Source organism: Aquarana catesbeiana, linkage group LG02 (assembly GCF_042186555.1).
Source record: "Aquarana catesbeiana isolate 2022-GZ linkage group LG02, ASM4218655v1, whole genome shotgun sequence".
NCBI lineage: Eukaryota > Metazoa > Chordata > Amphibia > Anura > Ranidae > Aquarana > Aquarana catesbeiana.
In genome coordinates this window covers 379,095,038-379,111,415 of record NC_133325.1, presented here as the reverse complement: position 1 = coordinate 379,111,415, position 16,378 = coordinate 379,095,038, and positions in this window count along the sequence as shown.

The following is a 16,378-nucleotide window of genomic DNA, read 5'->3' as shown; positions in this document are numbered from 1 at the left end:
GCAATTTTTTATACCTTACCGTTTACTGTGCTTTATTGTTAACCATTTTTTTGTCTTCAGGTACGCCATTCACGACTTTGAGTGGTTATACCAGAATGATGCCTGCAGGTTTAGGTATCATCTTGGTATCATTCTTTTCAGCCAGCGGTCGGCTTTCATGTAAAAGCAATCCTAGCGGCTAATTAGCCTCTAGACTGCTTTTACAAGCAGTGGGAGGGAATGCCCCCCCCCCCCCCCAACGTCTTCCGTGTTTTTCTCTGGCTCTCCTGTCTCAACAGGGAACCTGAAAATGCAGCCGGTGATTCAGCCAGCTGACCATAGAGCTGATCAGAGACCAGAGTGGCTCCAAACATCTCTATGGCCTAAGAAACTGGAAGCTACGAGCATTTTATGACTTAGATTTCGCCGGATGTAAACAGCGCCATTGGGAAATTGGGAAAGCATTTTATCACACCGATCTTGGTGTGGTCAGATGCTTTGAGGGCAGAGGAGAAATCTAGGGTCTAATAGACCCCAATTTTTGCAAAAAAGAGTACCTGTCACTACCTATTGCTATGATAGGGGATATTTACATTCCCTGAGATAACAATAAAAATGATTAAAAAAAAAAAAAAAATGAAAGGAACAGTTTAAAAATAAGATAAAAAAATAATAATAATAAAGAAAAAAAAAAAAAAAAAAAAAAAAAAAGCACCCCTGTCCCCCCTGCTCTCGCGCTTAGGCGAACGCAAGCGTCGGTCTGGCGTCAAATGTAAACAGCAATTGCACCATGCATGTGAGGTATCGCCGCGAAGGTCAGATCGAGGGCAGTAAGTTTAGCAGTAGACCTCCTCTGTAAATCTAAAGTGGTAACCTGTAAAGGCTTTTAAAGGCTTTTAAAAATGTATTTAGTTTGTCGCCACTGCACGTTTGTGCGCAATTTTAAAGCATGTCATGTTTGGTATCCATGTACTCGGCCTAAGATCATCTTTTTTATTTCATCAAACATTTGGGCAATATAGTGTGTTTTAGTGCATTAAAATGTAAAAAAGTGTGTTTTTTCCCCAAAAAATGCGTTTGAAAAATCGCTGCGCAAATACTGTGTGAAAAAAAAAAATGAAACACCCACCATTTTAATCTGTAGGGCATTTGCTTTAAAAAAAATATATAATGTTTGGGGGTTCAAAGTAATTTTCTTGCAAAAAAAAAATATTTTTTTATGTAAACAATAAGTGTCAGAAAGGGCTTTGTCTTCAAGTGGTTAGAAGAGTGGGTGATGTGTGACATAAGCTTCTAGATGTTGTGCATAAAATGCCAGGACAGTTCAAAACCCCCCCAAATGACCCCATTTTGGAAAGTAGACACCCCAAGCTATTTGCTGAGAGTCATGTTGAGTCCATGGAATAATTTATATTGTGACACAAGTTGCGGGAAAGAGACAATTTTTTATTTTTTTTATTTTTTTTTGCGCAAAGTTGTCACTAAATGATATATTGCTCAAACATGCCATGGGAATATGTGAAATTACACCCCAAAATACATTCTGCTGCTTCTCCTGAGTACGGGGATACCACATGTGTGAGACTTTTTGGGAGCCTAGCCGCGTACGGGACCCTGAAAACCAAGCACCGCCTTCAGGCTTTCTAAGGCCGTAAATTTTTGATTTCACTCTTCACTGCCTATCACAGTTTCGGAGGCCATGGAATGCCCAGGTTGCAAAAAACCCCCCCAAATGACCCCATTTTGGAAAGTAGACACCCCAAGCTATTTGATGAGAGGTATAGTGAGTATTTTGCAGACCTCACTTTTTGTCACAAAGTTTTGAAAATTGAAAAAAGAAAAAAAAAAATTTTTTTTCTCGTCTTTCTTTATTTTCAAAAACAAATGAGAGCTGCAAAATACTCACCATGCCTCTCAGCAAATAGCTTGGGGTGTCTACTTTCCAAAATGGGGTCATTTGGGGGGGGTTTGTGCCACCTGGGCATTCCATGGCCTCCGAAACTGTGATAGGCAGTGAGGAGTAAAATCAAAAATGTACGCCCTTAGAAATCCTGAAGGTGGTGATTGGTTTTCGGGGTCCCGTACGCGGCTAGGCTCCCAAAAAGTCCCACACATGTGGTATCCCCATACTCAGGAGAAGCAGCTAAATGTATTTTGGGGTGCAATTCCACATATGCCCATGGCCTGTGTGAGCAATATATCATTTAGTGACAACTTTGTGCAAAAAAAAAAAAAAAATTTGTCACTTTCCCGCAACTTGTGTCAAAATATAAAACATTCCATGGACTCAACATGCCTCAAAGCAAATAGCTTGGGGTGTCTACTTTCCAAAAGGGGGTCATTTGGGGGGGTTTTATGTCATCTGGGCATTTTATGGCCTTCAAAACTGTGATAGGTAGTGAGGAGTAAAATCAAAAATGTACGCCCTTAGAAATCCTGAAGGCAGTGATTGGTTTTCGGGGCCCCGTACGTGGCTAGGCTCCCAAAAAGTCCCACACATGTGGTATCCCCATACTCAGGAGAAGCAGCAGAATGTATTTTGGGGTGCAATTCCACATATGCCCATGGCCTGTGTGAGCAATATATCATTTAGTGACAACTTTTTGTAATTTTTTTTTTTTTTTTTTTTTTTTGTCATTATTCAATCACTTGGGACAAAAAAAATGAATATTCAATGGGCTCAACATGCCTCTCAGCAAATTCCTTGGGGTGTCTACTTTCCAAAATGGGGTCATTTGTGGGGGTTTTGTACTGCCCTGCCATTTTAGCACCTCAAGAAACGACATAGGCAGTCATAAATTAAAGGCTGTGTAAATTCCAGAAAATGTACCCTAGTTTGTAGACGCTATAACTTTTGCGCAAACCAATAAATATACACTTATTGACATTTTTTTTACCAAAGACATGTGGCCGAATACATTTTGGCCTAAATGTATGACTAAAATTGAGTTTATTGGATTTTTTCTAGAACAAAAAGTAGAAAATATCATTTTTTTTCAAAATTTTCGGTCTTTTTCCGTGTATAGCGCAAAAAATAAAAACGGCAGAGGTGATCAAATACTATCAAAAGAAAGCTCTATTTGTGGGAAGAAAAGGACGCAAATTTCGTTTGGGTACAGCATTGCATGACCGCGCAATTAGCAGTTAAAGCGACGCAGTGCCGAATTGTAAAAAGTGCTCTGGTCAGGAAGGGGGTAAAACCTTCCGGGGCTGAAGTGGTTAAAGACAAGGCAGCATGGAAGTATGAGGCTAGTACAGGTAAAAAAACATCTTACTCCCTATTAATATATATATATATATATATATATATATATATATATATATATATATATAATTTTTTATTTTTTTTTTAAAAGGGGAGAGAAGGGAAGGAAACAGAAAGGGAAGATTGGAGAGGAAAAAAACATATGTTTCTTTTCTTCTTTCTCTTTTTTTTTTTTTTAAATAAAAAATGAAACGAAAAAAACCACAAGCCTGGGAAAATGGGAGCTGATCCTTATGCGACTCCTTTGTATTCATCATAGGATATGATGGCAGACTGCGTTTCTGTGAGGAAACTCTGCAAGAAGTCCCCAACAGATCCACAGAGGGGTTCCCAGTCTTATCAGCGCTGTGAGCGGCCCAAGAACAGGGACTGCGCACGGGAAAGGCTAAACCCGGCGGATGCTGCCAAAGGCAGAGGTATGGACATACTGCTACTCTTCACCAGCACAAGAGGTATGAGGAAAAAAAGGAGAATGTTGGGGGAGGGACTATGTCTTTAATTTATGCTATTCACTGGTCCTGAGGGAGGAGTTGAGGCGGAGCTCTATCACCTGTATGCTGCCATGGATAGGCACCAGGAAAACGATTTAATGGCTAAATAGTATTTTTGACATTAAACATTGACAGGCTGGAATGTATGGAAGATGACTCATGGGGTGCTTTTCAAGCACCCATCCTTTTCGAACAATCCCATCCATAAAGTCCATTGGCATATGATGGTGATGTTATGAATACTAGAAACTTGTTTCAAATTTCACCAGCGGTGATTCTCTGAGTGAACATTTAGTAGTACTGGGGCGGCACAGTGGTGTGGTGGTAGCACTCTCGCCTAGCAGTAAGAAGGGTCGCTGGTTCGAATCCCAACCACAACACTACCTGCCTGGAGTTTGCATGTTCTCCCTGTGCCTGCGTGGGTTTCCTCCGGGTACTCCGGTTTCCTCCCACACTCCAAAGACATGCTGGTAGGTTAATTGAATCCTGTCTAAATTGTCCCTAGTATGTATGAATGTGAGTTAGGGACCTTAGATTGTAAGCTCCTTGAGGGTAGGGACTGATGTGAATGTACAATGTATATGTAAAGCGCTGCGTAAATTGACGGCGCTATATAAGTACCTGAAATAAATTAAATAAATAAATAGTACTGCGTTCCCTATGAATTGGGGAATGGGCAGAAAGGGCAGGCATATTTGGCACTCCTGATGAGTGCATATGACAGGTCCCTCGGCTCTATTAACCCCTGCTGCACGGAAAGATTACAGCGGTGGAGGTAGGGGGAAGTTCAGATGGGGGAAAATCTCAACTAAATTTGTTAGCACAAGGGATACATTGCACTGTAAGTACTGTCCCATGTGCTGATTTTTTTAAAACCTTTTTTAACTAAATGTAGGCTTTAATGCTGTAATGAATGGCTGCTTTTAGATACCAGATACATTTTTATTTATGTATTACAGATACTTATAAACAGCGCAGCCCTTTACACATTCACATCAGTCCCTGCCATCAAGGAGCTTACAATCTAAGGTCCTTAAAGGGGTTGTAAACCCTTTTTTTTTTTTTTTTACATAAAAATAACAAACATGCAGTCCTGATCCTCTTCTTCTGGGTGCCCCGCCGGCACTCCTGGTCCCTCCTCTTCATCGGATGCCCCCAGCGAAAGCCGCTTTCCATGGGGGGCACCTGTGCAGGCGCACTCCCGAGTCCTGCTGCTGCATTCATTGACACAGACAGTGGGACTCTGCCCAGCTCCCATGTCACTGGATTTGATTGACAGCAGCGGGAGCCAATCTGTCCAATGAGGAGAGAAACAGCGGCTGGAGCCGCTGTGCTTGTGCACATCGTTGGATTGGACTCGGGTAAGAAAAATGGGGGGTTTGGGGGGAGGGAGCTGCAGCACAAAAGGTTTTTCACCTAGTGCATACAATGCATTAGGTGATAAACCTTGAGGCTTTACAACCACTTTAACTCACATTCATACATACACATACTAGGGTCAATTAGACAGGAGTCAATAAGCCTACCAACGTGTCTTTGGAGTGCGGGAGGAAACCGGAGTACCTGAAGAAAACCCACCCAGGCACAGGGAGAACATGCTAATTTTGTGCAGGTATTGTTGTGGTTGGGATTCGAGCCAAAGACCCTAGTGCTGGAAATCTTTAACCTGAAAACCTTAAAGAAAAAAAATCTACTTGTGAGAGAGGGAAGGGAAAAAAGTCAGGTGAAAATAAGTTGTGTTAAAGGGTGAAGGTCCACTTTAACCTTCTACTGACCTTGTTACACATATGCATTAATGGAGTTCTGAGGTTTTTCTGCTGAGAGTGTGGTCACTGCGTGCTCCCAGCACAGTGACCGAGCTCTTACAGACAGCTCCCAGTCTCTGTTTATTAATCAGCGATAGCAGGATGGGCTCCTGAACATGCAACCACTGTGAAAGCTAGGAATCTAGGATGAAAAAGGACCTGAGGGTCCTAGTAGATGATAGGCTCAGCAGTGGCATAGAATGCCAAGCTGCTGCTAACAAAGCAAACAGAATATTGGCATGCATTAAAAAGGGGATTAACTCCAGATAAAACGATAATTATCCCGCGCTACAAGACTCTGGTCCAGCCGCACCTGGAGTATGCTGTCCAGTTCTGGGCACCAGTCCTCAGGAAGGATGTACTGGAAATGGAGCGAGTACAAAGAAGGGCAACAAAGCTAATAAAGGGTCTGGAGGATATTATTTATATATATATTATTTATGAAGAAAGGTTGAGAGTACTGAACTTATTCTCTCTTGAGAAGAGACGCTTGAGAGGGAATATGATTTCAATTTACAAATACCATACTGGTGACCCCACAATAGGAATAAAACTTTTTCGCAGAAGGGAGTTTAACACGAATTGTGGCCACTCATTAAAATTAGAAGAAAAGAGGTTTAATCTACTAAACTACATAGAGGGTTCTTTACTGTAAGAGCGGCAAGGATGTGGAATTCCCTTCCACAGGAGGTGGTCCCAGCGGGGGGCATTGATAGTTTCAAGAAACTATTAGATAAGCACCTGAATGGCTGCAACATACAGGGATATGCAATTTAATACAGTCATATAATCACACACATAGGTTGGACTTGATGTCTTTTTTCAACCTCACCTACTATGTAAAAGCCAATCACATGACATGGACGAGGAACGGGATTCCCGGACCCTTCCTGTGAGATCCGCCTACGCCCTACCCTCACCACTGCACCACTCCACCACACCGCCTCGGCCGCAGGAAGGCTGATCCCAGCCGTCAGCCTCCCGGAGCAGTCTCACAGGACACTCCGCGGCTCCGGCCAGCGCCAGCCGCCGCTCACCCCCAGCCTACATAGGCAGGCCCGCGCGCTCCATCCAACCAGGGCTAACCCAACATCCACAGACGGGACCTCAGGAGCTCCAGCATCAGGCCAGCCCGTGGCTCGGGCCTAGCCCGTCGGCCATCTTGGTCCACCCAGTGCGGCAGCAATCACCACCCGGAGCTCATCCCCGGACCCCCCCCCAGCAGGTTAGTACCGGGACCCAACCCACCATCCAAGGACAGGGCCTCTGCCACCTCAGGAGCTTGAGCATCAGGGCAGCCCACGGCTCGGGCCTAGCCTGTCGGCCATCTTGGTGCAGCCGCAATCACTACTTTCCACCCGGAGCTCATCCCGGACCCCCTAGCAGGTTAGTACCGGGACCCGGTCCCTCCTGACCTCCCCCCATGCCTGCACCAGCCCACCTCCAGGCAGGACCCACTATTCCACCGACCCCCCCCCCACCACCACCACCACCACGGTCCCAAACCTCCCCTCCTCGGCATCACCGCAGCCGCTGTCCAATCACCCCGTTCTCTAGCTGCTAGACTCAGGGGACAGACCACGGCTGTGGCCTAGCTCCGGCCAGCCAGCCTCCTCACACCCCTCCCACACCTGTCCAGTGGGCCCCGTGCCCCTACACCTGGAACACACCCTCCTCGACATTGGACCTCACTGCAGGGGCACAGGTTACCACCGGAGACTCTGGACCTGACCAGCGTTCATCTTAGATCCTCCTAGATGCAGCCGCAGCACCATTTCAACCAGTAAGTAGCACCCCCCCTACCCCTCACCCCCTCTCCCCGTCCTCCTCCAGACCATCCTGTACAGGTAAGCCCACCGGGGTACCCTAGTAGTTGATCCAGGGTCCTTGAGTCTGATCGCCCCTTGGGGGGTCAGGAAGGAATTTTTCCTCTGCTGTAGCAATTGGCCAGCTCAGCTAGGGTTTTTTTTCGCCTTCCTCTGGATCAACAGGAGGGCGGTAGGTAGCCATCATCACCTCCATCATTCTCCTTCAGCAACTTTGTCCTTTTCACCATGTGCATTTTCAAGTACACAGCAGACACCCTCCACAGGCTAAGAAACAGCGCCTCAACTTTACCAACTGCCACTCAAAAAAAACTAAAAAAAGAAAAAAAATTACTAAGGCCCAACCTACAATCAACCATCAAATACAAGGAGACACCAATCCAACCACAACAACTAGCATGCGCCCTGATCAACACCAGATCTGCAGTCAAGCACAGACTGGAAATCCATGACTTCATCATCGAACCATCCTAACTGAATTGGTGCCTGAGAACTACAGCATCCTAACTGAGCATAGAATAGGAAAAAAAGGAGGAGGCCTAGCAGTGATCTTCAAATCGCACCTTGCGTTCACCAAACCAACTTTACTGAACTCAGTGCCTTTCATGGAGACACTCCCCCTGCATCTTCAAACAACATCCCAAGACACCATTCACATACTAGTATGCTACAGACCACCAGGACCAAAGACCAATCTCCTTACACCACTCACTGAATTAATTTCAACGCACACCTTGAAAACCAAAAACCTTCTGGTACTTGGGGACTTTAACCTCTGGGCAAACTCTACCCAAGACCCTATTGCGACCGCCTGCATCAACAAACTGGAAGAACTAGGTCTTCAACAGCTGATAAATGCTCCCACACATGGTTCAGGACACACTCTAGACCTCATCTTCAAACAGAATATGGACATCAACATATTCGACAACACACCACTACCATGGATGGACCACCACGCCATCAAATTTAAAATCACCACTAACACCACCCTCCAAAAAACAGAAACATGCAACAACAACACACTGGGACAGATCTCAGAAGAAACTGCACTCTGAAATCTTCAAAACCACATTATCAAACAAAATACAATCGCTAAACTTAAACCTCTCAACGGAACAAACACTCAACTCCCTAAACAAGGCATTACTACAAACAGCAGACTAAGTAAGCACCAAAATGCAGAACATTCATCCGCAAAAAAAACTCGAGATGGTTTAATGGCACTCTTACCCTACTCAAGCGAGAACGTGAAAGAGCATGGAGAAGAAATCCTACCAAGGAAAACCATACAAACTACAAAGTACTCACTGTGAAATACCACAAAGCAATCTTCAAAGCCAAGAAAGAACACTTCTCGAACACCATCTCAACTGCCTTAAACCGGCCACGGGAACTTTTCAAATTAGACGCCCAATGAACCCAACCTGCTTAAAGCCCAGAGCAAACGATACTCAAGAATTCTGCAATGAGTTATGAAATTTCTTCATCGACAAAATCGACAACATTCGGAAAGCAATTCAACAGCAAAAAACAACCAACCTTACCCAGCCAAAGCAAAAAGAGGATATCAACACCAACATCACACAACCACCGGACTTCTCCTTGACCCCATTCACCACTGACACGACCAAAAACATTATGAGAAGCCTTCGAGACAGCACATCACCAAACGACATCATTCCTACGAAACTCCTGAAAGAATGCTCCGACATACTGGCCCCTCCCTATAACACACCTCATAAATTAGTTGATCAAAGAAGGGATTTTGCCAACCACCCTCAAGCAAGGCATCGTCAAACCCCTGCTAAAGAAACCTAATCTCGACCCTAAGGACCCTAACTGCCTCAACACCATCTCCAAGATTATGGATAAAGCGGTAGTACAACAGCTACAACGCCACCTGGACACACATCAACTCCTGGACCCTCTGCAATCACGCTTCCACCCAGGCCATGGCACAGAAACTGCACTTCTCAAAATATGGGATGATGCCCTCGAAGCAGCAGATGACGGAGAATCATGTCTCCTGGTACTGTTAGACCTCAGTGCAGCATTTGATACAGTGGACCACAATACTCTACTTGTCCGCCTCACAGAAGTAGCAGGAGCCACAGATTCTAGTCTAAAATGGTTTGCATCCTTCTTAGAGAATCGCTCTCAGACAGTGAAACTAGGAGCATTCACCTCAGAAACCCGGACAATCTCCTGTGGAGTCCCTCGGGGTTCACCCTTGTCGCCAGTGCTATTCAACATCTACATCCGCCCACTCCTCAAAATCATCAAAAAATCGGACCTCTGCTTCCACTCATACACTGACGACACCCAAATCTACTTTCACATCACCGGACAAAAAGACCACCATCAGCAATTGGAGAAATGCCTCACTTTGATAGATGACTGGATGACCATTAGCTCCCTCAAACTCAACGGGTTAAAAACAGAACTTCTGCTCCTACACGCTAACCAAAATCCCAAAACCAAGACTCCATGGACACCTCCCACCATCTTTGGACAGACCATCTCTCCGAGCACCAAAGCCAAGAGTCTCGGAGTTATCTTTGACTCAAAAATGACAATGGATGCACAAATAGGATCAGTAGTTAGCGGATCTCACCATCTCCTCCGCCTGCTACGCAGACTCATCCCCTTCATCCCAGAAAAGGACAAAGCAGCAGTAGTTGGCACAATCATCAATGCCCGACTCAACTACGCAAACTCGCTCTACATGGGATTACCCCAATATCAGCTTGCGCGCCTATAGGCCATCCAAAACGCGGCGGCAAGACTGCTAACAGGAAAAAAACCCTGGGAGTCCATTTCCCCATCCCTGAGGAGCCTACATTGGCTAACCGTAAAGAATCGGATCACATTCAAGACCCTCTGCCTCACCCACAAATGCATACAGGGTAACGCCCCTCAATACCTCCGAGAGAAAATAAAACACTACACACCCAATCGCAATCTGCGATCATCTAACCAAAACCTCTTCCTCATTCCCAAATACTACTACAAAGCAAGGGGAGAACGAAGATTCGCAGTCCAGGGACCTCGGCTATGGAACACTCTTCCGACTCACATCCGCATGGAAGAAAACCATCTGGCCTTCAGAAAAAAACTCAAGACCTTCCTCTTCTAAGAAGCTGAAAACACAAAACGCATTTAGCGCCTTGAGGTGATTCAGTTCGCATTTGCAGCGCTTTACAAATCATTAATTCATTCATGATCGGGAAGTATGTCTGTCTCAGAGTTAAAACCCACTTAAAGGGGTTGTAAAGTCAGAAGGTTTTTTTTTTTATCTTAATGCATTCTATGCATTAAGATAAAAACCTTCTGTGTGCAGCAGCCCCCCTCCAGCCCCCTAATACTTGAGCCCCATCTCTGTCCAGCGATATCCATGAGTGTGTCGGCCGTCCGAGATTCTCCATCCTGATTGGCTGAAACACAGCAGTGGCGCCATTGGCTCCAGCTGCTGTCAATCAAAGGCAGTTAGCCAATCAGAGGAAAGGGGGCGGGGCCGAACCGCAGCTTTGTATCTGAATGGACACAGGGAGCTGTGGCTCAGGTGCCCCCATAACAAGCTGCTTGCTGTGGGGCCACTTAACAGGAGGGAAGGGCCAGGAGCGGCGAGGGACCCAAGAAGAGGAGGATCTGGGCTGTTCTGTGCAAATCCACTGCATGGGGCAGGTAAGTATAACATGTTTGGGGTTTTTTTTGTTTTGTTTTTAAATGAGAATCTAGTATCACTTTAAAGTGCTGCTAAACCCAGGACCCTGCATTCACTATATCTGGTCTCCCACATTACACAGAACATGAAAATACATTTATTTTAGTAAATATAAACTGCTAAATACCTTTTCTCATTAGCAGTATATAGCTCTCTTGTCACTTCTATCAGTGCCTGGTTAAAACTTGTAATAGAAGTTTTCATTCTCCTCTGATTGTCCTATAAGGGCTGCAGGACCTCTGACCCTCTGTCTGGACATTGCTGATTGCTCCTGTGCCAATCACATGCACCCTCTCAAGAAAAAAAAACTCTCTAGAACTACACACCAAACTGAGCAAGTCCCCCTCAAGGCTCTGAACTATCAGGAGATGGATTGGGGACAGTAAAAGAAGGGGAGGATCAGAGAAGACAGGATCAAATGGCCTTTTTACACAATGCACAGGATTAACCCCTTTGATTCCACAGTGAGTATAACAAACATACTTTACTACATACACAGACTGATTTTACCGTTGTGGGTTTAGTAACACGTTAAAGTGCTGCCAGGAATCATTGTAAAGGAGTTAAACCGAATACATTTGTAAATGTGTTTTTGCTTGCATGAAAGAGTATTGTGGCTCGTTTTCCAGCGTTACATGTGGGCAACACATGTTGCTCTAGGTGTAACTGAAGAATGCATCTTATTAAAGTTGCTGCTTTTTGACTTTTTATTCAAGTTGGATGGGGATAAAAAATATATACTGTGTGTCATTTAGTTTACATTTTTATTTTTGTGGCAATAAATAGTTATGTGAATTAAAACTACAATCAAAGGGAAAAGAGTTGAATCGCCAAGAAGGGATATACAATGCAAGCATTTGAGGGCAGTGATTTATTCTAATGTGACCTTAGAGCATCAGAACAGATCAGTTTTTAAATAACTTCCAGGCCTAGGCTGGCAATGTGGAAGTTCCTGGGAAAGTGTAATGTGTCAGGGCATAACCTGGGGCTGGTTTGAACTTCCTGTTGGTTGTTCAGCCTTACTGCACCCATTTTTAGTGAAATACCTATGCCTATGTTCGAAGATAAAATTTTACATTAGCTTTCCAGTTCTTAGTTAGTGAGGACTTTTTAACTGACTGTGCCCCACTGGGCCCAGTAAGTTTATGTTTTTATTGCCAGAATTTTTTGGAAATGGAGAAACATGCTGTTATTGTGGCAGGTAAAATGTTACTTCACCCCAGACCAATATTACAGTTATTTGTTGATTACAGTGTTGTCAATTTATGCAACGCTTTACATCTATTGTACATTTCACATCAGTTCCTGCCCTCAAGGAGCTTACAATCTAAGGTCCCTAACTCACATTCATACTAGGGCCAATTACCTACCAGCATGTCTTTAGGAGGAAGCCAGAGTAAATGAAGGAAACCCACACAGGCACAAGGAGAACATGCACACTCCAGGCAGTTTTTTTTTATTAATCAACAAAATTGATTTTTATTGAATAGAACACAAGGCAATACATGGTGCAGTTACAAAGGTATACAATCCATGAAAGACAGGGGTTTCAATCCTCATAGCATTACATGAATGGTGGTAACTGTTTAGCAACCCATCTAGCAAGTGACTGAGAAGCATTGCATAACACCCTGAGTTCCAAGTTCTCTTGGAGAGGAAAAAATGCAAACAATCAAACCGAACAATAAGCAATAAAGAAGAAAAGTAAAATCAAATTAAAAAGAGAAGGTCAGTCCAACGTGTAGTATACAGCCATTACAATGTGTTGTAAAGGGAAGGCAAAACACTTCTGACAGGTCACCCATAGTCCCATATGGTCACCTGAAGTCAGTGTAGGAAACCACCTATCCCATTGGTAACCTGTCTAGAGCCATCTGCGGGGGTGCCACCTCTGGGGAGTTCAACCAACTCTGCCAGATGTTTATAAAGTTTTTTTAGGTGATTTCCTATGATAGTAGGTGTTTTTTTTCTCGGATGAGAATGTGTTAACCATTTGGATCCACTGTGCTTCCTTCGGGGCCTGAGCCGAAAGCCAAAGTCAGGCAATCCGCTTCCTAGCTAGGTATAATGCCCCGTACACACGGTCGGACATTGATCGGACATTCTGACAACAAAATCCTAGGATTTTTTGCGACGGATGTTGGCTCAAACTTGTTTTGCGTACACACGGTCGCACCAAATTGTCGGAATTTCCGATAGCCAAGAACGCGGTGACGTCAACCACGTACGACGAGACTAGAAAAGGCCATTTCAGAACCAAGCACCCTTTGGGCTCCTTTTGCTAATCTCGTGTTAGTAAAAGTTTGATGAGAGACGATTCGCGTTTTTTCAGACTCGTGGCTTTCAGATCATTTTCTGCAGTTCAGTTTGTGCTTGTGGGTTTGTATCTGCTCTTCAGTGCGTGCAAGCAAGCTACGCGTGACTTTCATTAGTCATTGTGTTCTTGTTCGTTCGTTGCTGTTTTTCAGGTCGCTCTTCACAGGCCTTGCTGTTCTTCAGTGCGTTCTGTTACTTCGTTCTGGGCAGCCGACCGCTTTCTAGCCATGTTGCATATACGTACTCCTCGTAGAGTTCGTGCTGTGTGGGGGCTTGGTGTTGGGGTCCTGACCTTGACACAAGTCCAGTCCATGAACAGGGTGGGGAGGAGTTCATGGACCAAGAATTGGTTGCTTCAGCGTGACCAGTTCTGTCATATGCCTTTGCTCCGTGAGTCTACAGGCCCTATATTCACCTCATGTAGTCACTTTACAATGTATTTTATCAGCTCCATAGTAGTGCTTTACCCCAAACACCCCTAAAATGTTTTAAAATGTGATTGGTGCTTTAAATTCAGGCAGGGTGCCAGAGGCTTTTTTGTTGGGGTGTCCCCAAATCATTTTTAACCCTCCCTCCCCCCAACTGCTAAGTCAGCTGATACCAATTCTCTATCTATCCTCAATCATCTATCTGCTGACTTTGCCAAACCCATACACACTCTACCCATCTCTTTTGTGCTCCGATATATGGATGAATTCCCCAAAGCATGTAGTGCAAGGGTCTGCCTGTATACTTTCAAATGGTACTGTTTAAAGTTTTGGTATCATATTATTATCTTGATAGGTAATAGCAGAATGTCCAAATGTGCTGAAATGTGTACAAGAGCCCCCCCCCCCTATAATGTTAGAAATGGCCCATGAGAGGGGGTGGGGGAGGGGAAATCTGATAGGTGTACCTTTATACTTTGGTGTTTAAAAATTCCTATTAATAAATGTTATCTTGATGTTGGCCAAGAAGGTTTGTGTCTAATCTGCTTTCCATGTTTTAATGTGCAAAAAGACTAATTTTTTTTTTTTTTTCCTCCACAGTTTCCTTCCACGCCACAGAATGGCAGACTGTGGCCTCCCACTTTGCCCAGCGGTGGGACTTTCCTAACTGCGGAGGGGCAATTGATGGGAAACACGTCCACATCGTCCCACCACCCAACTCGGGGTCATACTATTATAATAATAAAGGGTTCAATAGTATTGTGATGTTGGCAGTGGTGTCGGCTAATTATGAGTTCCTGTATGTGGACGTGGGGAAGAATGGCCGGATGTCCGATGGTGGAGTCATCACCCAGACGGAGTTTTACAGGTGTCTCCAGAATGGCAGCTTGGACTTTCCACCTCCAGAAGACAATGTGGAAGGACTCCCATTCGTCTTCATTGCGGATGAAGCCTTTGCGCTGGGGGACCACCTTATGCGGCCATTCCCGATGAGGACCCTCACTCCGGACAGGAGGGTTTTTAATTACCGGCTGGCCAGAGCCAGAAGAGTGGTGGAGAACACATTTGGAATCATGGCCAGCCAGTTCCGCCTATTTCTTACACCCATCCATATGGCGGAGTATAAACTGAATCATATAATCCTGGCGTGCTGTGTTCTACATAACTTTTTACGGCAACATTCTGCCAACTATGCTGGCTCAGTTGGGCCTGAGGCCGGAATTATAAATGAACCAACCCTGACGGCGCTTGAAAGTGGCCGTCCTGGCTTTGCCCTCCCTGAGTGCCCGTGATGTCTGGCTAAGATACCTTGAGTTCTTTGCGGGTAGGGGGGCTATCAATATGCCAGACAATGTGTGAAACCTTTATCAAATAAAAACAAAAAATTAAGCAAATCTTTGGTGACATTTACTGCTTGTGTTTGTTTAAGCTGACCCTGACCGAAATGTGGTGAGTCCTGAAAATGGCGTGATTGTGTAACCTTATACAAAGCATTGTTGGGTGTTATTTACTAAAGGCAAATACACTTTGCACTACAAGTGCACTTGAAAATGCACTGAAACTGCACTTGTAGTGCAAAGTGGATTTGGCCTTAGGAAATAACACCCATTGTCACAGAAAGCAGCAATTACATCACCTCAAAAGTGTTGTAGCGTTGAGACAATAATAATCCACACATTCTTGATTAACAATCTTTTTAATACCTGCACAATCACATGTACATTTAGAAAAGGTTTTTAAAACAAACCAACATGTTTGTTGTATAACAATTTTTGGGGTGACATTATCAAAAATAGAAATGTCCATTTAAGATAAAACAGGCATGTTTCAAAACAACAAGAAAGACACAAATCTTGAACTTACAAAGTTCACATTAGGTAGAACTTGAAGGCAATATCAGACATGAGTATTTAGGAACTGTGTTTGATATTGCGCTCAGATGGGGTGAAGTCACCCCAGGAAAAGCCAAATTTTGAAGATTCACACCAATTTACGGATGTCAACATGTGCTAGCTGTCATCACGGGGGATCAAGGGAGGGAGCAACCCCGTCCTCTCAGCTACTTTATTATTGAGGAAGGGGTTGCACCCCCAAAACGCGTCCATTGATCTCCCGTGATGGCAGATAGCACATATTGACACACTGTGTGCATCCTCAAAATTTGGCTTTTCTAAAAATCGCTAAAACATTTTTAACATTGTAGCACACAAAAAAACAAAGGGATTTGGAGGGGTTTTAAACTCTCCCCAAAACATCAATGATGTTGTTATTTTCCAATGCTAAATTACACCCCATGATCTCCCCAATCAGGATCTGTGCACTTTCCGAGGTGAAATGCCCTGGATCCACAACATCACGATCACCTAAAAAGATAGAAACCAAAAAAAAAACAGGTATTATAAATATGCCGGCATCCATCTCTTACCTGAGCCTGTGGTCGCAGACACTCACCTGTTGTGGTGACTAGTTCCACCACGTCTTCTTCCTCCTGCTCTTCTTGTGTTGGGGGTATTTCCCCTTCTTCCCGAGGTGGGGGGTCTC